The sequence below is a fragment of the Coffea arabica genome, chromosome 11e, assembly GCF_036785885.1.
Source record: "Coffea arabica cultivar ET-39 chromosome 11e, Coffea Arabica ET-39 HiFi, whole genome shotgun sequence".
Taxonomy (NCBI): Eukaryota; Viridiplantae; Streptophyta; class Magnoliopsida; order Gentianales; family Rubiaceae; genus Coffea; species Coffea arabica.
The window spans coordinates 39,613,851-39,632,681 of record NC_092331.1 but is presented as its reverse complement, the minus strand read 5'-3'; the positions used below and the strand labels follow the sequence as shown (position 1 = coordinate 39,632,681).

The 18,831-nt window shown below is 39.2% G+C and overlaps 15 non-coding genes across 15 annotated transcripts; all 15 read right to left on the bottom strand.

Annotated features, from left to right (window-relative positions):
* Positions 1–699: 699 nt before the first annotated feature.
* Positions 700–818, bottom strand: LOC140025149 (5S ribosomal RNA). Its single transcript, XR_011829095.1, has one exon. It is a non-coding gene; the product is annotated as a 5S ribosomal RNA (ribosomal RNA).
* A 1,126-nt stretch (positions 819–1,944) lies between these two features.
* Positions 1,945–2,063, bottom strand: LOC140025144 (5S ribosomal RNA). The gene has a single exon (XR_011829094.1). It is a non-coding gene; the product is annotated as a 5S ribosomal RNA (ribosomal RNA).
* A 1,125-nt stretch (positions 2,064–3,188) lies between these two features.
* Positions 3,189–3,307, bottom strand: LOC140025134 (5S ribosomal RNA). Its single transcript, XR_011829093.1, has one exon. It is a non-coding gene; the product is annotated as a 5S ribosomal RNA (ribosomal RNA).
* A 1,125-nt stretch (positions 3,308–4,432) lies between these two features.
* On the bottom strand, positions 4,433–4,551 carry LOC140025123 (5S ribosomal RNA). The gene has a single exon (XR_011829092.1). It is a non-coding gene; the product is annotated as a 5S ribosomal RNA (ribosomal RNA).
* A 1,125-nt stretch (positions 4,552–5,676) lies between these two features.
* Positions 5,677–5,795, bottom strand: LOC140025113 (5S ribosomal RNA). Its single transcript, XR_011829091.1, has one exon. It is a non-coding gene; the product is annotated as a 5S ribosomal RNA (ribosomal RNA).
* Positions 5,796–6,931: 1,136 nt separating this feature from the next.
* On the bottom strand, positions 6,932–7,050 carry LOC140030271 (5S ribosomal RNA). Its single transcript, XR_011834185.1, has one exon. It is a non-coding gene; the product is annotated as a 5S ribosomal RNA (ribosomal RNA).
* Positions 7,051–8,174: 1,124 nt separating this feature from the next.
* Positions 8,175–8,293, bottom strand: LOC140029877 (5S ribosomal RNA). Its single transcript, XR_011833792.1, has one exon. It is a non-coding gene; the product is annotated as a 5S ribosomal RNA (ribosomal RNA).
* A 1,135-nt stretch (positions 8,294–9,428) lies between these two features.
* LOC140025102 (5S ribosomal RNA) lies at positions 9,429–9,547 on the bottom strand. The gene has a single exon (XR_011829080.1). It is a non-coding gene; the product is annotated as a 5S ribosomal RNA (ribosomal RNA).
* Positions 9,548–10,682: 1,135 nt separating this feature from the next.
* On the bottom strand, positions 10,683–10,801 carry LOC140030269 (5S ribosomal RNA). Its single transcript, XR_011834183.1, has one exon. It is a non-coding gene; the product is annotated as a 5S ribosomal RNA (ribosomal RNA).
* Positions 10,802–11,925: 1,124 nt separating this feature from the next.
* On the bottom strand, positions 11,926–12,044 carry LOC140029875 (5S ribosomal RNA). Its single transcript, XR_011833790.1, has one exon. It is a non-coding gene; the product is annotated as a 5S ribosomal RNA (ribosomal RNA).
* A 1,135-nt stretch (positions 12,045–13,179) lies between these two features.
* On the bottom strand, positions 13,180–13,298 carry LOC140025092 (5S ribosomal RNA). Its single transcript, XR_011829070.1, has one exon. It is a non-coding gene; the product is annotated as a 5S ribosomal RNA (ribosomal RNA).
* A 1,135-nt stretch (positions 13,299–14,433) lies between these two features.
* LOC140030268 (5S ribosomal RNA) lies at positions 14,434–14,552 on the bottom strand. Its single transcript, XR_011834182.1, has one exon. It is a non-coding gene; the product is annotated as a 5S ribosomal RNA (ribosomal RNA).
* Positions 14,553–15,676: 1,124 nt separating this feature from the next.
* On the bottom strand, positions 15,677–15,795 carry LOC140029874 (5S ribosomal RNA). The gene has a single exon (XR_011833789.1). It is a non-coding gene; the product is annotated as a 5S ribosomal RNA (ribosomal RNA).
* Positions 15,796–16,930: 1,135 nt separating this feature from the next.
* Positions 16,931–17,049, bottom strand: LOC140029873 (5S ribosomal RNA). The gene has a single exon (XR_011833788.1). It is a non-coding gene; the product is annotated as a 5S ribosomal RNA (ribosomal RNA).
* Positions 17,050–18,184: 1,135 nt separating this feature from the next.
* LOC140025081 (5S ribosomal RNA) lies at positions 18,185–18,303 on the bottom strand. The gene has a single exon (XR_011829059.1). It is a non-coding gene; the product is annotated as a 5S ribosomal RNA (ribosomal RNA).
* Positions 18,304–18,831: the final 528 nt, after the last annotated feature.

Here is an 18,831-nt window from a genome sequence, read left to right as displayed (position 1 = left end):
TAATTTCTAATAAAATCAATTTCTCACAAAACTAATTACATAATCAAGTAATAAAAATTTAAATAAATGATTCCAAATCAAATCTAAAATAAATTAAACACCGTAAAAGTGTTTTATCCCAAGCAAAATATAAAATAAATTAAAACAATACAAAAGTGAAAAATAATATAATATATTATTTGTCCAAGTATAATAATTTCAACTTCACACAAATTAAATAAATTCGTTTAGGATTAAGTAATTAATGCCTTTGAAAAAAAGAATAACTTAGTTTAGTTAGATAAAATTATTTTTATGTTTATTAAATTATTTTTAATTCGTAAACGGGTCATATCAGGTCACCACGGGTTGACCCGAAATCGACCGATTTTCTTTTCGGGTTCATCGGGTCCAACCCGATTCTGACCCGAATTCCCGAAACCTCAACCCAAACCCATTAATTTCGTGTTAGGTTCGTGTCGTGTTTTCAGGTCGTGTCGAAAATTGCCACCCCTAGTTGCGGTGATACATTTGCGCCGACAAATTTGAGCGACGATCCGGGCTTTGATCGAGCCGTACCGTTCCTGATTTGTCTCGCGCCTTCAGATCCTCCTTCACGCTTCGACAAGAAGCAAAATATTAAGCAATCGTTCCGACGGAGCTAAATTACTACAGGATAAAGAACGAATAGGAAATTTGGATTTCGAAACAAAAAAGAGAGGGGTGCAACACGAGGACTTCCCAGGGGGTCACCCATCCTAGTACTACTCTCGCCCAAGCACGCTTAACTTCGGAGTTCTGATGGGATCCGGTGCATTAGTGCTGGTATGATCGCACCCGCCATGTTCCTTTCGCTTTATTCTTTTAAATTACCCCGTCCTGCGAAGCAGTGTGGCTTTTCTAGACCGAAATTCATTTTAAGCGTCAATTCAAGCATTTTCCTCTTATCCTTTTATTTATTTACTTTATATTTTTTTTTTGTTATTGATTTGCACCCTGTTTTTTTCCCTCATCCCGCAACTCTAAATTATCATGAAATCAATCCTTCACGCTTGCAGTTAGGGGTGGCAATTCGGGTCCAAATCAGGTTGGCGGGTCGGGTTCGGGTCAACAGACCCGCCAGAAAATCTGTTGACCCGAACCCCGACCCGCCAACCCGTGACGGGTCAGGTATGCTGACCCGAACCCGAAAATTTCAGGTTTACGGGGCGGCGGGTCGACCCGAAATGACCCGAAACTTAATTTTAATTTATTAATTTATCACTGTAATTTCTAATAAAATCAATTTCTCACAAAACTAATTACATAATCAAGTAATAAAAATTTAAATAAATGATTCCAAATCAAATCTAAAATAAATTAAACACCGTAAAAGTGTTTTATCCCAAGCAAAATATAAAATAAATTAAAACAATACAAAAGTGAAAAATAATATAATATATTATTTGTCCAAGTATAATAATTTCAACTTCACACAAATTAAATAAATTCGTTTAGGATTAAGTAATTAATGCCTTTGAAAAAAAGAATAACTTAGTTTAGTTAGATAAAATTATTTTTATGTTTATTAAATTATTTTTAATTCGTAAACGGGTCATATCAGGTCACCACGGGTTGACCCGAAATCGACCGGTTTTCTTTTCGGATTCATCGGGTCCAACCCGATTCTGACCCGAATTCCCGAAACCTCAACCCAAACCCATTAATTTCGTGTTAGGTTCGTGTCGTGTTTTCAGGTCGTGTCGAAAATTGCCACCCCTAGTTGCGGTGATACATTTGCGCCGACAAATTTGAGCGACGATCCGGGCTTTGATCGAGCCGTACCGTTCCTTATTTGTCTCGCGCCTTCAGATCCTCCTTCACGCTTCGACAAGAAGCAAAATATTAACCAATCGTTCCGACGGAGCTAAATTACTACAGGATAAAGAACGAATAGGAAATTTGGATTTCGAAACAAAAAAGAGAGGGGTGCAACACGAGGACTTCCCAGGGGGTCACCCATCCTAGTACTACTCTCGCCCAAGCACGCTTAACTTCGGAGTTCTGATGGGATCCGGTGCATTAGTGCTGGTATGATCGCACCCACCATGTTCCTTTCGCTTTATTCTTTTAAACTACCCCGTCCTGCGAAGCAGTGTGGCTTTTCTAGACCGAAATTCATTTTAAGCGTCAATTCAAGCATTTTCCTCTTATCCTTTTATTTATTTACTTTATATTTTTTTTTGTTATTGATTTGCACCCTGTTTTTTTCCCTCATCCCGCAACTCTAAATTATCATGAAATCAATCCTTCACGCTTGCAGTTAGGGGTGGCAATTCGGGTCCAAATCAGGTTGGCGGGTCGGGTTCGGGTCAACAGACCCGCCAGAAAATCTGTTGACCCGAACCCCGACCCGCCAACCCGTGACGGGTCAGGTATGCTGACCCGAACCCGAAAATTTCAGGTTTACGGGGCGGCGGGTCGACCCGAAATGACCCGAAACTTAATTTTAATTTATTAATTTATCACTGTAATTTCTAATAAAATCAATTTCTCACAAAACTAATTACATAATCAAGTAATAAAAATTTAAATAAATGATTCCAAATCAAATCTAAAATAAATTAAACACCGTAAAAGTGTTTTATCCCAAGCAAAATATAAAATAAATTAAAACAATACAAAAGTGAAAAATAATATAATATATTATTTGTCCAAGTATAATAATTTCAACTTCACACAAATTAAATAAATTCGTTTAGGATTAAGTAATTAATGCCTTTGAAAAAAAGAATAACTTAGTTTAGTTAGATAAAATTATTTTTATGTTTATTAAATTATTTTTAATTCGTAAACGGGTCATATCAGGTCACCACGGGTTGACCCGAAATCGACCGATTTTCTTTTCGGGTTCATCGGGTCCAACCCGATTCTGACCCGAATTCCCGAAACCTCAACCCAAACCCATTAATTTCGTGTTAGGTTCGTGTCGTGTTTTCAGGTCGTGTCGAAAATTGCCACCCCTAGTTGCGGTGATACATTTGCGCCGACAAATTTGAGCGACGATCCGGGCTTTGATCGAGCCGTACCGTTCCTGATTTGTCTCGCGCCTTCAGATCCTCCTTCACGCTTCGACAAGAAGCAAAATATTAAGCAATCGTTCCGACGGAGCTAAATTACTACAGGATAAAGAACGAATAGGAAATTTGGATTTCGAAACAAAAAAGAAAGGGGTGCAACACGAGGACTTCCCAGGGGGTCACCCATCCTAGTACTACTCTCGCCCAAGCACGCTTAACTTCGGAGTTCTGATGGGATCCGGTGCATTAGTGCTGGTATGATCGCACCCGTCATGTTCCTTTCGCTTTATTCTTTTAAACTACCCCGTCCTGCGAAGCAGTGTGGCTTTTCTAGACCGAAATTCATTTTAAGCGTCAATTCAAGCATTTTCCTCTTATCCTTTTATTTATTTACTTTATATTTTTTTTTGTTATTGATTTGCACCCTGTTTTTTTCCCTCATCCCGCAACTCTAAATTATCATGAAATCAATCCTTCACGCTTGCAGTTAGGGGTGGCAATTCGGGTCCAAATCAGGTTGGCGGGTCGGGTTCGGGTCAACAGACCCGCCAGAAAATCTGTTGACCCGAACCCCGACCCGCCAACCCGTGACGGGTCAGGTATGCTGACCCGAACCCGAAAATTTCAGGTTTACGGGGCGGCGGGTCGACCCGAAATGACCCGAAACTTAATTTTAATTTATTAATTTATCACTGTAATTTCTAATAAAATCAATTTCTCACAAAACTAATTACATAATCAAGTAATAAAAATTTAAATAAATGATTCCAAATCAAATCTAAAATAAATTAAACACCGTAAAAGTGTTTTATCCCAAGCAAAATATAAAATAAATTAAAACAATACAAAAGTGAAAAATAATATAATATATTATTTGTCCAAGTATAATAATTTCAACTTCACACAAATTAAATAAATTCGTTTAGGATTAAGTAATTAATGCCTTTGAAAAAAAGAATAACTTAGTTTAGTTAGATAAAATTATTTTTATGTTTATTAAATTATTTTTAATTCGTAAACGGGTCATATCAGGTCACCACGGGTTGACCCGAAATCGACCGGTTTTCTTTTCGGATTCATCGGGTCCAACCCGATTCTGACCCGAATTCCCGAAACCTCAACCCAAACCCATTAATTTCGTGTTAGGTTCGTGTCGTGTTTTCAGGTCGTGTCGAAAATTGCCACCCCTAGTTGCGGTGATACATTTGCGCCGACAAATTTGAGCGACGATCCGGGCTTTGATCGAGCCGTACCGTTCCTTATTTGTCTCGCGCCTTCAGATCCTCCTTCACGCTTCGACAAGAAGCAAAATATTAACCAATCGTTCCGACGGAGCTAAATTACTACAGGATAAAGAACGAATAGGAAATTTGGATTTCGAAACAAAAAAGAGAGGGGTGCAACACGAGGACTTCCCAGGGGGTCACCCATCCTAGTACTACTCTCGCCCAAGCACGCTTAACTTCGGAGTTCTGATGGGATCCGGTGCATTAGTGCTGGTATGATCGCACCCGCCATGTTCCTTTCGCTTTATTCTTTTAAACTACCCCGTCCTGCGAAGCAGTGTGGCTTTTCTAGACCGAAATTCATTTTAAGCGTCAATTCAAGCATTTTCCTCTTATCCTTTTATTTATTTACTTTATATTTTTTTTTGTTATTGATTTGCACCCTGTTTTTTTCCCTCATCCCGCAACTCTAAATTATCATGAAATCAATCCTTCACGCTTGCAGTTAGGGGTGGCAATTCGGGTCCAAATCAGGTTGGCGGGTCGGGTTCGGGTCAACAGACCCGCCAGAAAATCTGTTGACCCGAACCCCGACCCGCCAACCCGTGACGGGTCAGGTATGCTGACCCGAACCCGAAAATTTCAGGTTTACGGGGCGGCGGGTCGACCCGAAATGACCCGAAACTTAATTTTAATTTATTAATTTATCACTGTAATTTCTAATAAAATCAATTTCTCACAAAACTAATTACATAATCAAGTAATAAAAATTTAAATAAATGATTCCAAATCAAATCTAAAATAAATTAAACACCGTAAAAGTGTTTTATCCCAAGCAAAATATAAAATAAATTAAAACAATACAAAAGTGAAAAATAATATAATATATTATTTGTCCAAGTATAATAATTTCAACTTCACACAAATTAAATAAATTCGTTTAGGATTAAGTAATTAATGCCTTTGAAAAAAAGAATAACTTAGTTTAGTTAGATAAAATTATTTTTATGTTTATTAAATTATTTTTAATTCGTAAACGGGTCATATCAGGTCACCACGGGTTGACCCGAAATCGACCGGTTTTCTTTTCGGGTTCATCGGGTCCAACCCGATTCTGACCCGAATTCCCGAAACCTCAACCCAAACCCATTAATTTCGTGTTAGGTTCGTGTCGTGTTTTCAGGTCGTGTCGAAAATTGCCACCCCTAGTTGCGGTGATACATTTGCGCCGACAAATTTGAGCGACGATCCGGGCTTTGATCGAGCCGTACCGTTCCTGATTTGTCTCGCGCCTTCAGATCCTCCTTCACGCTTCGACAAGAAGCAAAATATTAAGCAATCGTTCCGACGGAGCTAAATTACTACAGGATAAAGAACGAATAGGAAATTTGGATTTCGAAACAAAAAAGAGAGGGGTGCAACACGAGGACTTCCCAGGGGGTCACCCATCCTAGTACTACTCTCGCCCAAGCACGCTTAACTTCGGAGTTCTGATGGGATCCGGTGCATTAGTGCTGGTATGATCGCACCCGCCATGTTCCTTTCGCTTTATTCTTTTAAATTACCCCGTCCTGCGAAGCAGTGTGGCTTTTCTAGACCGAAATTCATTTTAAGCGTCAATTCAAGCATTTTCCTCTTATCCTTTTATTTATTTACTTTATATTTTTTTTTTGTTATTGATTTGCACCCTGTTTTTTTCCCTCATCCCGCAACTCTAAATTATCATGAAATCAATCCTTCACGCTTGCAGTTAGGGGTGGCAATTCGGGTCCAAATCAGGTTGGCGGGTCGGGTTCGGGTCAACAGACCCGCCAGAAAATCTGTTGACCCGAACCCCGACCCGCCAACCCGTGACGGGTCAGGTATGCTGACCCGAACCCGAAAATTTCAGGTTTACGGGGCGGCGGGTCGACCCGAAATGACCCGAAACTTAATTTTAATTTATTAATTTATCACTGTAATTTCTGATAAAATCAATTTCTCACAAAACTAATTACATAATCAAGTAATAAAAATTTAAATAAATGATTCCAAATCAAATCTAAAATAAATTAAACACCGTAAAAGTGTTTTATCCCAAGCAAAATATAAAATAAATTAAAACAATACAAAAGTGAAAAATAATATAATATATTATTTGTCCAAGTATAATAATTTCAACTTCACACAAATTAAATAAATTCGTTTAGGATTAAGTAATTAATGCCTTTGAAAAAAAGAATAACTTAGTTTAGTTAGATAAAATTATTTTTATGTTTATTAAATTATTTTTAATTCGTAAACGGGTCATATCGGGTCATATCAGGTCACCACGGGTTGACCCGAAATCGACCGGTTTTCTTTTCGGGTTCATCGGGTCCAACCCGATTCTGACCCGAATTCCCGAAACCTCAACCCAAATCCATTAATTTCGTGTTAGGTTCGTGTCGTGTTTTCAGGTCGTGTCGAAAATTGCCACCCCTAGTTGCGGTGATACATTTGCGCCGACAAATTTGAGCGACGATCCGGGCTTTGATCGAGCCGTACCGTTCCTGATTTGTCTCGCGCCTTCAGATCCTCCTTCACGCTTCGACAAGAAGCAAAATATTAAGCAATCGTTCCGACGGAGCTAAATTACTACAGGATAAAGAACGAATAGGAAATTTGGATTTCGAAACAAAAAAGAAAGGGGTGCAACACGAGGACTTCCCAGGGGGTCACCCATCCTAGTACTACTCTCGCCCAAGCACGCTTAACTTCGGAGTTCTGATGGGATCCGGTGCATTAATGCTGGTATGATCGCACCCGCCATGTTCCTTTCGCTTTATTCTTTTAAACTACCCCGTCCTGCGAAGCAGTGTGGCTTTTCTAGACCGAAATTCATTTTAAGCGTCAATTCAAGCATTTTCCTCTTATCCTTTTATTTATTTACTTTATATTTTTTTTTGTTATTGATTTGCACCCTGTTTTTTTCCCTCATCCCGCAACTCTAAATTATCATGAAATCAATCCTTCACGCTTGCAGTTAGGGGTGGCAATTCGGGTCCAAATCAGGTTGGCGGGTCGGGTTCGGGTCAACAGACCCGCCAGAAAATCTGTTGACCCGAACCCCGACCCGCCAACCCGTGACGGGTCAGGTATGCTGACCCGAACCCGAAAATTTCAGGTTTACGGGGCGGCGGGTCGACCCGAAATGACCCGAAACTTAATTTTAATTTATTAATTTATCACTGTAATTTCTAATAAAATCAATTTCTCACAAAACTAATTACATAATCAAGTAATAAAAATTTAAATAAATGATTCCAAATCAAATCTAAAATAAATTAAACACCGTAAAAGTGTTTTATCCCAAGCAAAATATAAAATAAATTAAAACAATACAAAAGTGAAAAATAATATAATATATTATTTGTCCAAGTATAATAATTTCAACTTCACACAAATTAAATAAATTCGTTTAGGATTAAGTAATTAATGCCTTTGAAAAAAAGAATAACTTAGTTTAGTTAGATAAAATTATTTTATGTTTATTAAATTATTTTTAATTCGTAAACGGGTCATATCAGGTCACCACGGGTTGACCCGAAATCGACCGGTTTTCTTTTCGGGTTCATCGGGTCCAACCCGATTCTGACCCGAATTCCCGAAACCTCAACCCAAACCCATTAATTTCGTGTTAGGTTCGTGTCGTGTTTTCAGGTCGTGTCGAAAATTGCCACCCCTAGTTGCGGTGATACATTTGCGCCGACAAATTTGAGCGACGATCCGGGCTTTGATCGAGCCGTACCGTTCCTGATTTGTCTCGCGCCTTCAGATCCTCCTTCACGCTTCGACAAGAAGCAAAATATTAAGCAATCGTTCCGACGGAGCTAAATTACTACAGGATAAAGAACGAATAGGAAATTTGGATTTCGAAACAAAAAAGAGAGGGGTGCAACACGAGGACTTCCCAAGGGGTCACCCATCCTAGTACTACTCTCGCCCAAGCACGCTTAACTTCGGAGTTCTGATGGGATCCGGTGCATTAGTGCTGGTATGATCGCACCCGCCATGTTCCTTTCGCTTTATTCTTTTAAACTACCCCGTCCTGCGAAGCAGTGTGGCTTTTCTAGACCGAAATTCATTTTAAGCGTCAATTCAAGCATTTTCCTCTTATCCTTTTATTTATTTACTTTATATTTTTTTTTGTTATTGATTTGCACCCTGTTTTTTTCCCTCATCCCGCAACTCTAAATTATCATGAAATCAATCCTTCACGCTTGCAGTTAGGGGTGGCAATTCGGGTCCAAATCAGGTTGGCGGGTCGGGTTCGGGTCAACAGACCCGCCAGAAAATCTGTTGACCCGAACCCCGACCCGCCAACCCGTGACGGGTCAGGTATGCTGACCCGAACCCGAAAATTTCAGGTTTACGGGGCGGCGGGTCGACCCGAAATGACCCGAAACTTAATTTTAATTTATTAATTTATCACTGTAATTTCTAATAAAATCAATTTCTCACAAAACTAATTACATAATCAAGTAATAAAAATTTAAATAAATGATTCCAAATCAAATCTAAAATAAATTAAACACCGTAAAAGTGTTTTATCCCAAGCAAAATATAAAATAAATTAAAACAATACAAAAGTGAAAAATAATATAATATATTATTTGTCCAAGTATAATAATTTCAACTTCACACAAATTAAATAAATTCGTTTAGGATTAAGTAATTAATGCCTTTGAAAAAAAGAATAACTTAGTTTAGTTAGATAAAATTATTTTTATGTTTATTAAATTATTTTTAATTCGTAAACGGGTCATATCGGGTCATATCAGGTCACCACGGGTTGATCCGAAATCGACCGGTTTTCTTTTCGGGTTCATCGGGTCCAACCCGATTCTGACCCGAATTCCCGAAACCTCAACCCAAACCCATTAATTTCGTGTTAGGTTCGTGTCGTGTTTTCAGGTCGTGTCGAAAATTGCCACCCCTAGTTGCGGTGATACATTTGCGCCGACAAATTTGAGCGACGATCCGGGCTTTGATCGAGCCGTACCGTTCCTGATTTGTCTCGCGCCTTCAGATCCTCCTTCACGCTTCGACAAGAAGCAAAATATTAAGCAATCGTTCCGACGGAGCTAAATTACTACAGGATAAAGAACGAATAGGAAATTTGGATTTCGAAACAAAAAAGAGAGGGGTGCAACACGAGGACTTCCCAGGGGGTCACCCATCCTAGTACTACTCTCGCCCAAGCACGCTTAACTTCGGAGTTCTGATGGGATCCGGTGCATTAGTGCTGGTATGATCGCACCCGCCATGTTCCTTTCGCTTTATTCTTTTAAACTACCCCGTCCTGCGAAGCAGTGTGGCTTTTCTAGACCGAAATTCATTTTAAGCGTCAATTCAAGCATTTTCCTCTTATCCTTTTATTTATTTACTTTATATTTTTTTTTGTTATTGATTTGCACCCTGTTTTTTTCCCTCATCCCGCAACTCTAAATTATCATGAAATCAATCCTTCACGCTTGCAGTTAGGGGTGGCAATTCGGGTCCAAATCAGGTTGGCGGGTCGGGTTCGGGTCAACAGACCCGCCAGAAAATCTGTTGACCCGAACCCCGACCCGCCAACCCGTGACGGGTCAGGTATGCTGACCCGAACCCGAAAATTTCAGGTTTACGGGGCGGCGGGTCGACCCGAAATGACCCGAAACTTAATTTTAATTTATTAATTTATCACTGTAATTTCTGATAAAATCAATTTCTCACAAAACTAATTACATAATCAAGTAATAAAATTTTAAATAAATGATTCCAAATCAAATCTAAAATAAATTAAACACCGTAAAAGTGTTTTATCCCAAGCAAAATATAAAATAAATTAAAACAATACAAAAGTGAAAAATAATATAATATATTATTTGTCCAAGTATAATAATTTCAACTTCACACAAATTAAATAAATTCGTTTAGGATTAAGTAATTAATGCCTTTGAAAAAAAGAATAACTTAGTTTAGTTAGATAAAATTATTTTTATGTTTATTAAATTATTTTTAATTCGTAAACGGGTCATATCGGGTCATATCAGGTCACCACGGGTTGACCCGAAATCGACCGGTTTTCTTTTCGGGTTCATCGGGTCCAACCCGATTCTGACCCGAATTCCCGAAACCTCAACCCAAATCCATTAATTTCGTGTTAGGTTCGTGTCGTGTTTTCAGGTCGTGTCGAAAATTGCCACCCCTAGTTGCGGTGATACATTTGCGCCGACAAATTTGAGCGACGATCCGGGCTTTGATCGAGCCGTACCGTTCCTGATTTGTCTCGCGCCTTCAGATCCTCCTTCACGCTTCGACAAGAAGCAAAATATTAAGCAATCGTTCCGACGGAGCTAAATTACTACAGGATAAAGAACGAATAGGAAATTTGGATTTCGAAACAAAAAAGAAAGGGGTGCAACACGAGGACTTCCCAGGGGGTCACCCATCCTAGTACTACTCTCGCCCAAGCACGCTTAACTTCGGAGTTCTGATGGGATCCGGTGCATTAATGCTGGTATGATCGCACCCGCCATGTTCCTTTCGCTTTATTCTTTTAAACTACCCCGTCCTGCGAAGCAGTGTGGCTTTTCTAGACCGAAATTCATTTTAAGCGTCAATTCAAGCATTTTCCTCTTATCCTTTTATTTATTTACTTTATATTTTTTTTTGTTATTGATTTGCACCCTGTTTTTTTCCCTCATCCCGCAACTCTAAATTATCATGAAATCAATCCTTCACGCTTGCAGTTAGGGGTGGCAATTCGGGTCCAAATCAGGTTGGCGGGTCGGGTTCGGGTCAACAGACCCGCCAGAAAATCTGTTGACCCGAACCCCGACCCGCCAACCCGTGACGGGTCAGGTATGCTGACCCGAACCCGAAAATTTCAGGTTTACGGGGCGGCGGGTCGACCCGAAATGACCCGAAACTTAATTTTAATTTATTAATTTATCACTGTAATTTCTAATAAAATCAATTTCTCACAAAACTAATTACATAATCAAGTAATAAAAATTTAAATAAATGATTCCAAATCAAATCTAAAATAAATTAAACACCGTAAAAGTGTTTTATCCCAAGCAAAATATAAAATAAATTAAAACAATACAAAAGTGAAAAATAATATAATATATTATTTGTCCAAGTATAATAATTTCAACTTCACACAAATTAAATAAATTCGTTTAGGATTAAGTAATTAATGCCTTTGAAAAAAAGAATAACTTAGTTTAGTTAGATAAAATTATTTTATGTTTATTAAATTATTTTTAATTCGTAAACGGGTCATATCAGGTCACCACGGGTTGACCCGAAATCGACCGGTTTTCTTTTCGGGTTCATCGGGTCCAACCCGATTCTGACCCGAATTCCCGAAACCTCAACCCAAACCCATTAATTTCGTGTTAGGTTCGTGTCGTGTTTTCAGGTCGTGTCGAAAATTGCCACCCCTAGTTGCGGTGATACATTTGCGCCGACAAATTTGAGCGACGATCCGGGCTTTGATCGAGCCGTACCGTTCCTGATTTGTCTCGCGCCTTCAGATCCTCCTTCACGCTTCGACAAGAAGCAAAATATTAAGCAATCGTTCCGACGGAGCTAAATTACTACAGGATAAAGAACGAATAGGAAATTTGGATTTCGAAACAAAAAAGAGAGGGGTGCAACACGAGGACTTCCCAAGGGGTCACCCATCCTAGTACTACTCTCGCCCAAGCACGCTTAACTTCGGAGTTCTGATGGGATCCGGTGCATTAGTGCTGGTATGATCGCACCCGCCATGTTCCTTTCGCTTTATTCTTTTAAACTACCCCGTCCTGCGAAGCAGTGTGGCTTTTCTAGACCGAAATTCATTTTAAGCGTCAATTCAAGCATTTTCCTCTTATCCTTTTATTTATTTACTTTATATTTTTTTTTGTTATTGATTTGCACCCTGTTTTTTTCCCTCATCCCGCAACTCTAAATTATCATGAAATCAATCCTTCACGCTTGCAGTTAGGGGTGGCAATTCGGGTCCAAATCAGGTTGGCGGGTCGGGTTCGGGTCAACAGACCCGCCAGAAAATCTGTTGACCCGAACCCCGACCCGCCAACCCGTGACGGGTCAGGTATGCTGACCCGAACCCGAAAATTTCAGGTTTACGGGGCGGCGGGTCGACCCGAAATGACCCGAAACTTAATTTTAATTTATTAATTTATCACTGTAATTTCTAATAAAATCAATTTCTCACAAAACTAATTACATAATCAAGTAATAAAAATTTAAATAAATGATTCCAAATCAAATCTAAAATAAATTAAACACCGTAAAAGTGTTTTATCCCAAGCAAAATATAAAATAAATTAAAACAATACAAAAGTGAAAAATAATATAATATATTATTTGTCCAAGTATAATAATTTCAACTTCACACAAATTAAATAAATTCGTTTAGGATTAAGTAATTAATGCCTTTGAAAAAAAGAATAACTTAGTTTAGTTAGATAAAATTATTTTTATGTTTATTAAATTATTTTTAATTCGTAAACGGGTCATATCGGGTCATATCAGGTCACCACGGGTTGATCCGAAATCGACCGGTTTTCTTTTCGGGTTCATCGGGTCCAACCCGATTCTGACCCGAATTCCCGAAACCTCAACCCAAACCCATTAATTTCGTGTTAGGTTCGTGTCGTGTTTTCAGGTCGTGTCGAAAATTGCCACCCCTAGTTGCGGTGATACATTTGCGCCGACAAATTTGAGCGACGATCCGGGCTTTGATCGAGCCGTACCGTTCCTGATTTGTCTCGCGCCTTCAGATCCTCCTTCACGCTTCGACAAGAAGCAAAATATTAAGCAATCGTTCCGACGGAGCTAAATTACTACAGGATAAAGAACGAATAGGAAATTTGGATTTCGAAACAAAAAAGAGAGGGGTGCAACACGAGGACTTCCCAGGGGGTCACCCATCCTAGTACTACTCTCGCCCAAGCACGCTTAACTTCGGAGTTCTGATGGGATCCGGTGCATTAGTGCTGGTATGATCGCACCCGCCATGTTCCTTTCGCTTTATTCTTTTAAACTACCCCGTCCTGCGAAGCAGTGTGGCTTTTCTAGACCGAAATTCATTTTAAGCGTCAATTCAAGCATTTTCCTCTTATCCTTTTATTTATTTACTTTATATTTTTTTTTGTTATTGATTTGCACCCTGTTTTTTTCCCTCATCCCGCAACTCTAAATTATCATGAAATCAATCCTTCACGCTTGCAGTTAGGGGTGGCAATTCGGGTCCAAATCAGGTTGGCGGGTCGGGTTCGGGTCAACAGACCCGCCAGAAAATCTGTTGACCCGAACCCCGACCCGCCAACCCGTGACGGGTCAGGTATGCTGACCCGAACCCGAAAATTTCAGGTTTACGGGGCGGCGGGTCGACCCGAAATGACCCGAAACTTAATTTTAATTTATTAATTTATCACTGTAATTTCTGATAAAATCAATTTCTCACAAAACTAATTACATAATCAAGTAATAAAATTTTAAATAAATGATTCCAAATCAAATCTAAAATAAATTAAACACCGTAAAAGTGTTTTATCCCAAGCAAAATATAAAATAAATTAAAACAATACAAAAGTGAAAAATAATATAATATATTATTTGTCCAAGTATAATAATTTCAACTTCACACAAATTAAATAAATTCGTTTAGGATTAAGTAATTAATGCCTTTGAAAAAAAGAATAACTTAGTTTAGTTAGATAAAATTATTTTTATGTTTATTAAATTATTTTTAATTCGTAAACGGGTCATATCGGGTCATATCAGGTCACCACGGGTTGACCCGAAATCGACCGGTTTTCTTTTCGGGTTCATCGGGTCCAACCCGATTCTGACCCGAATTCCCGAAACCTCAACCCAAATCCATTAATTTCGTGTTAGGTTCGTGTCGTGTTTTCAGGTCGTGTCGAAAATTGCCACCCCTAGTTGCGGTGATACATTTGCGCCGACAAATTTGAGCGACGATCCGGGCTTTGATCGAGCCGTACCGTTCCTGATTTGTCTCGCGCCTTCAGATCCTCCTTCACGCTTCGACAAGAAGCAAAATATTAAGCAATCGTTCCGACGGAGCTAAATTACTACAGGATAAAGAACGAATAGGAAATTTGGATTTCGAAACAAAAAAGAAAGGGGTGCAACACGAGGACTTCCCAGGGGGTCACCCATCCTAGTACTACTCTCGCCCAAGCACGCTTAACTTCGGAGTTCTGATGGGATCCGGTGCATTAATGCTGGTATGATCGCACCCGCCATGTTCCTTTCGCTTTATTCTTTTAAACTACCCCGTCCTGCGAAGCAGTGTGGCTTTTCTAGACCGAAATTCATTTTAAGCGTCAATTCAAGCATTTTCCTCTTATCCTTTTATTTATTTACTTTATATTTTTTTTTGTTATTGATTTGCACCCTGTTTTTTTCCCTCATCCCGCAACTCTAAATTATCATGAAATCAATCCTTCACGCTTGCAGTTAGGGGTGGCAATTCGGGTCCAAATCAGGTTGGCGGGTCGGGTTCGGGTCAACAGACCCGCCAGAAAATCTGTTGACCCGAACCCCGACCCGCCAACCCGTGACGGGTCAGGTATGCTGACCCGAACCCGAAAATTTCAGGTTTACGGGGCGGCGGGTCGACCCGAAATGACCCGAAACTTAATTTTAATTTATTAATTTATCACTGTAATTTCTAATAAAATCAATTTCTCACAAAACTAATTACATAATCAAGTAATAAAAATTTAAATAAATGATTCCAAATCAAATCTAAAATAAATTAAACACCGTAAAAGTGTTTTATCCCAAGCAAAATATAAAATAAATTAAAACAATACAAAAGTGAAAAATAATATAATATATTATTTGTCCAAGTATAATAATTTCAACTTCACACAAATTAAATAAATTCGTTTAGGATTAAGTAATTAATGCCTTTGAAAAAAAGAATAACTTAGTTTAGTTAGATAAAATTATTTTATGTTTATTAAATTATTTTTAATTCGTAAACGGGTCATATCAGGTCACCACGGGTTGACCCGAAATCGACCGGTTTTCTTTTCGGGTTCATCGGGTCCAACCCGATTCTGACCCGAATTCCCGAAACCTCAACCCAAACCCATTAATTTCGTGTTAGGTTCGTGTCGTGTTTTCAGGTCGTGTCGAAAATTGCCACCCCTAGTTGCGGTGATACATTTGCGCCGACAAATTTGAGCGACGATCCGGGCTTTGATCGAGCCGTACCGTTCCTGATTTGTCTCGCGCCTTCAGATCCTCCTTCACGCTTCGACAAGAAGCAAAATATTAAGCAATCGTTCCGACGGAGCTAAATTACTACAGGATAAAGAACGAATAGGAAATTTGGATTTCGAAACAAAAAAGAGAGGGGTGCAACACGAGGACTTCCCAAGGGGTCACCCATCCTAGTACTACTCTCGCCCAAGCACGCTTAACTTCGGAGTTCTGATGGGATCCGGTGCATTAGTGCTGGTATGATCGCACCCGCCATGTTCCTTTCGCTTTATTCTTTTAAACTACCCCGTCCTGCGAAGCAGTGTGGCTTTTCTAGACCGAAATTCATTTTAAGCGTCAATTCAAGCATTTTCCTCTTATCCTTTTATTTATTTACTTTATATTTTTTTTTGTTATTGATTTGCACCCTGTTTTTTTCCCTCATCCCGCAACTCTAAATTATCATGAAATCAATCCTTCACGCTTGCAGTTAGGGGTGGCAATTCGGGTCCAAATCAGGTTGGCGGGTCGGGTTCGGGTCAACAGACCCGCCAGAAAATCTGTTGACCCGAACCCCGACCCGCCAACCCGTGACGGGTCAGGTATGCTGACCCGAACCCGAAAATTTCAGGTTTACGGGGCGGCGGGTCGACCCGAAATGACCCGAAACTTAATTTTAATTTATTAATTTATCACTGTAATTTCTAATAAAATCAATTTCTCACAAAACTAATTACATAATCAAGTAATAAAAATTTAAATAAATGATTCCAAATCAAATCTAAAATAAATTAAACACCGTAAAAGTGTTTTATCCCAAGCAAAATATAAAATAAATTAAAACAATACAAAAGTGAAAAATAATATAATATATTATTTGTCCAAGTATAATAATTTCAACTTCACACAAATTAAATAAATTCGTTTAGGATTAAGTAATTAATGCCTTTGAAAAAAAGAATAACTTAGTTTAGTTAGATAAAATTATTTTTATGTTTATTAAATTATTTTTAATTCGTAAACGGGTCATATCGGGTCATATCAGGTCACCACGGGTTGATCCGAAATCGACCGGTTTTCTTTTCGGGTTCATCGGGTCCAACCCGATTCTGACCCGAATTCCCGAAACCTCAACCCAAACCCATTAATTTCGTGTTAGGTTCGTGTCGTGTTTTCAGGTCGTGTCGAAAATTGCCACCCCTAGTTGCGGTGATACATTTGCGCCGACAAATTTGAGCGACGATCCGGGCTTTGATCGAGCCGTACCGTTCCTGATTTGTCTCGCGCCTTCAGATCCTCCTTCACGCTTCGACAAGAAGCAAAATATTAAGCAATCGTTCCGACGGAGCTAAATTACTACAGGATAAAGAACGAATAGGAAATTTGGATTTCGAAACAAAAAAGAGAGGGGTGCAACACGAGGACTTCCCAAGGGGTCACCCATCCTAGTACTACTCTCGCCCAAGCACGCTTAACTTCGGAGTTCTGATGGGATCCGGTGCATTAGTGCTGGTATGATCGCACCCGCCATGTTCCTTTCGCTTTATTCTTTTAAACTACCCCGTCCTGCGAAGCAGTGTGGCTTTTCTAGACCGAAATTCATTTTAAGCGTCAATTCAAGCATTTTCCTCTTATCCTTTTATTTATTTACTTTATATTTTTTTTTGTTATTGATTTGCACCCTGTTTTTTTCCCTCATCCCGCAACTCTAAATTATCATGAAATCAATCCTTCACGCTTGCAGTTAGGGGTGGCAATTCGGGTCCAAATCAGGTTGGCGGGTCGGGTTCGGGTCAACAGACCCGCCAGAAAATCTGTTGACCCGAACCCCGACCCGCCAACCCGTGACGGGTCAGGTATGCTGACCCGAACCCGAAAATTTCAGGTTTACGGGGCGGCGGGTCGACCCGAAATGACCCGAAACTTAATTTTAATTTATTAATTTATCACTGTAATTTCTAATAAAATCAATTTCTCACAAAACTAATTACATAATCAAGTAATAAAAATTTAAATAAATGATTCCAAATCAAATCTAAAATAAATTAAACACCGTAAAAGTGTTTTATCCCAAGCAAAATATAAAATAAATTAAAACAATACAAAAGTGAAAAATAATATAATATATTATTTGTCCAAGTATAATAATTTCAACTTCACACAAATTAAATAAATTCGTTTAGGATTAAGTAATTAATGCCTTTGAAAAAAAGAATAACTTAGTTTAGTTAGATAAAATTATTTTTATGTTTATTAAATTATTTTTAATTCGTAAACGGGTCATATCGGGTCATATCAGGTCACCACGGGTTGATCCGAAATCGACCGGTTTTCTTTTCGGGTTCATCGGGTCCAACCCGATTCTGACCCGAATTCCCGAAACCTCAACCCAAACCCATTAATTTCGTGTTAGGTTCGTGTCGTGTTTTCAGGTCGTGTCGAAAATTGCCACCCCTAGTTGCGGTGATACATTTGCGCCGACAAATTTGAGCGACGATCCGGGCTTTGATCGAGCCGTACCGTTCCTGATTTGTCTCGCGCCTTCAGATCCTCCTTCACGCTTCGACAAGAAGCAAAATATTAAGCAATCGTTCCGACGGAGCTAAATTACTACAGGATAAAGAACGAATAGGAAATTTGGATTTCGAAACAAAAAAGAGAGGGGTGCAACACGAGGACTTCCCAGGGGGTCACCCATCCTAGTACTACTCTCGCCCAAGCACGCTTAACTTCGGAGTTCTGATGGGATCCGGTGCATTAGTGCTGGTATGATCGCACCCGCCATGTTCCTTTCGCTTTATTCTTTTAAACTACCCCGTCCTGCGAAGCAGTGTGGCTTTTCTAGACCGAAATTCATTTTAAGCGTCAATTCAAGCATTTTCCTCTTATCCTTTTATTTATTTACTTTATATTTTTTTTTGTTATTGATTTGCACCCTGTTTTTTTCCCTCATCCCGCAACTCTAAATTATCATGAAATCAATCCTTCACGCTTGCAGTTAGGGGTGGCAATTCGGGTCCAAATCAGGTTGGCGGGTCGGGTTCGGGTCAACAGACCCGCCAGAAAATCTGTTGACCCGAACCCCGACCCGCCAACCCGTGACGGGTCAGGTATGCTGACCCGAACCCGAAAATTTCAGGTTTACGGGGCGGCGGGTCGACCCGAAATGACCCGAAACTTAATTTTAATTTATTAATTTATCACTGTAATTTCTGATAAAATCAATTTCTCACAAAACTAATTACATAATCAAGTAATAAAATTTTAAATAAATGATTCCAAATCAAATCTAAAATAAATTAAACACC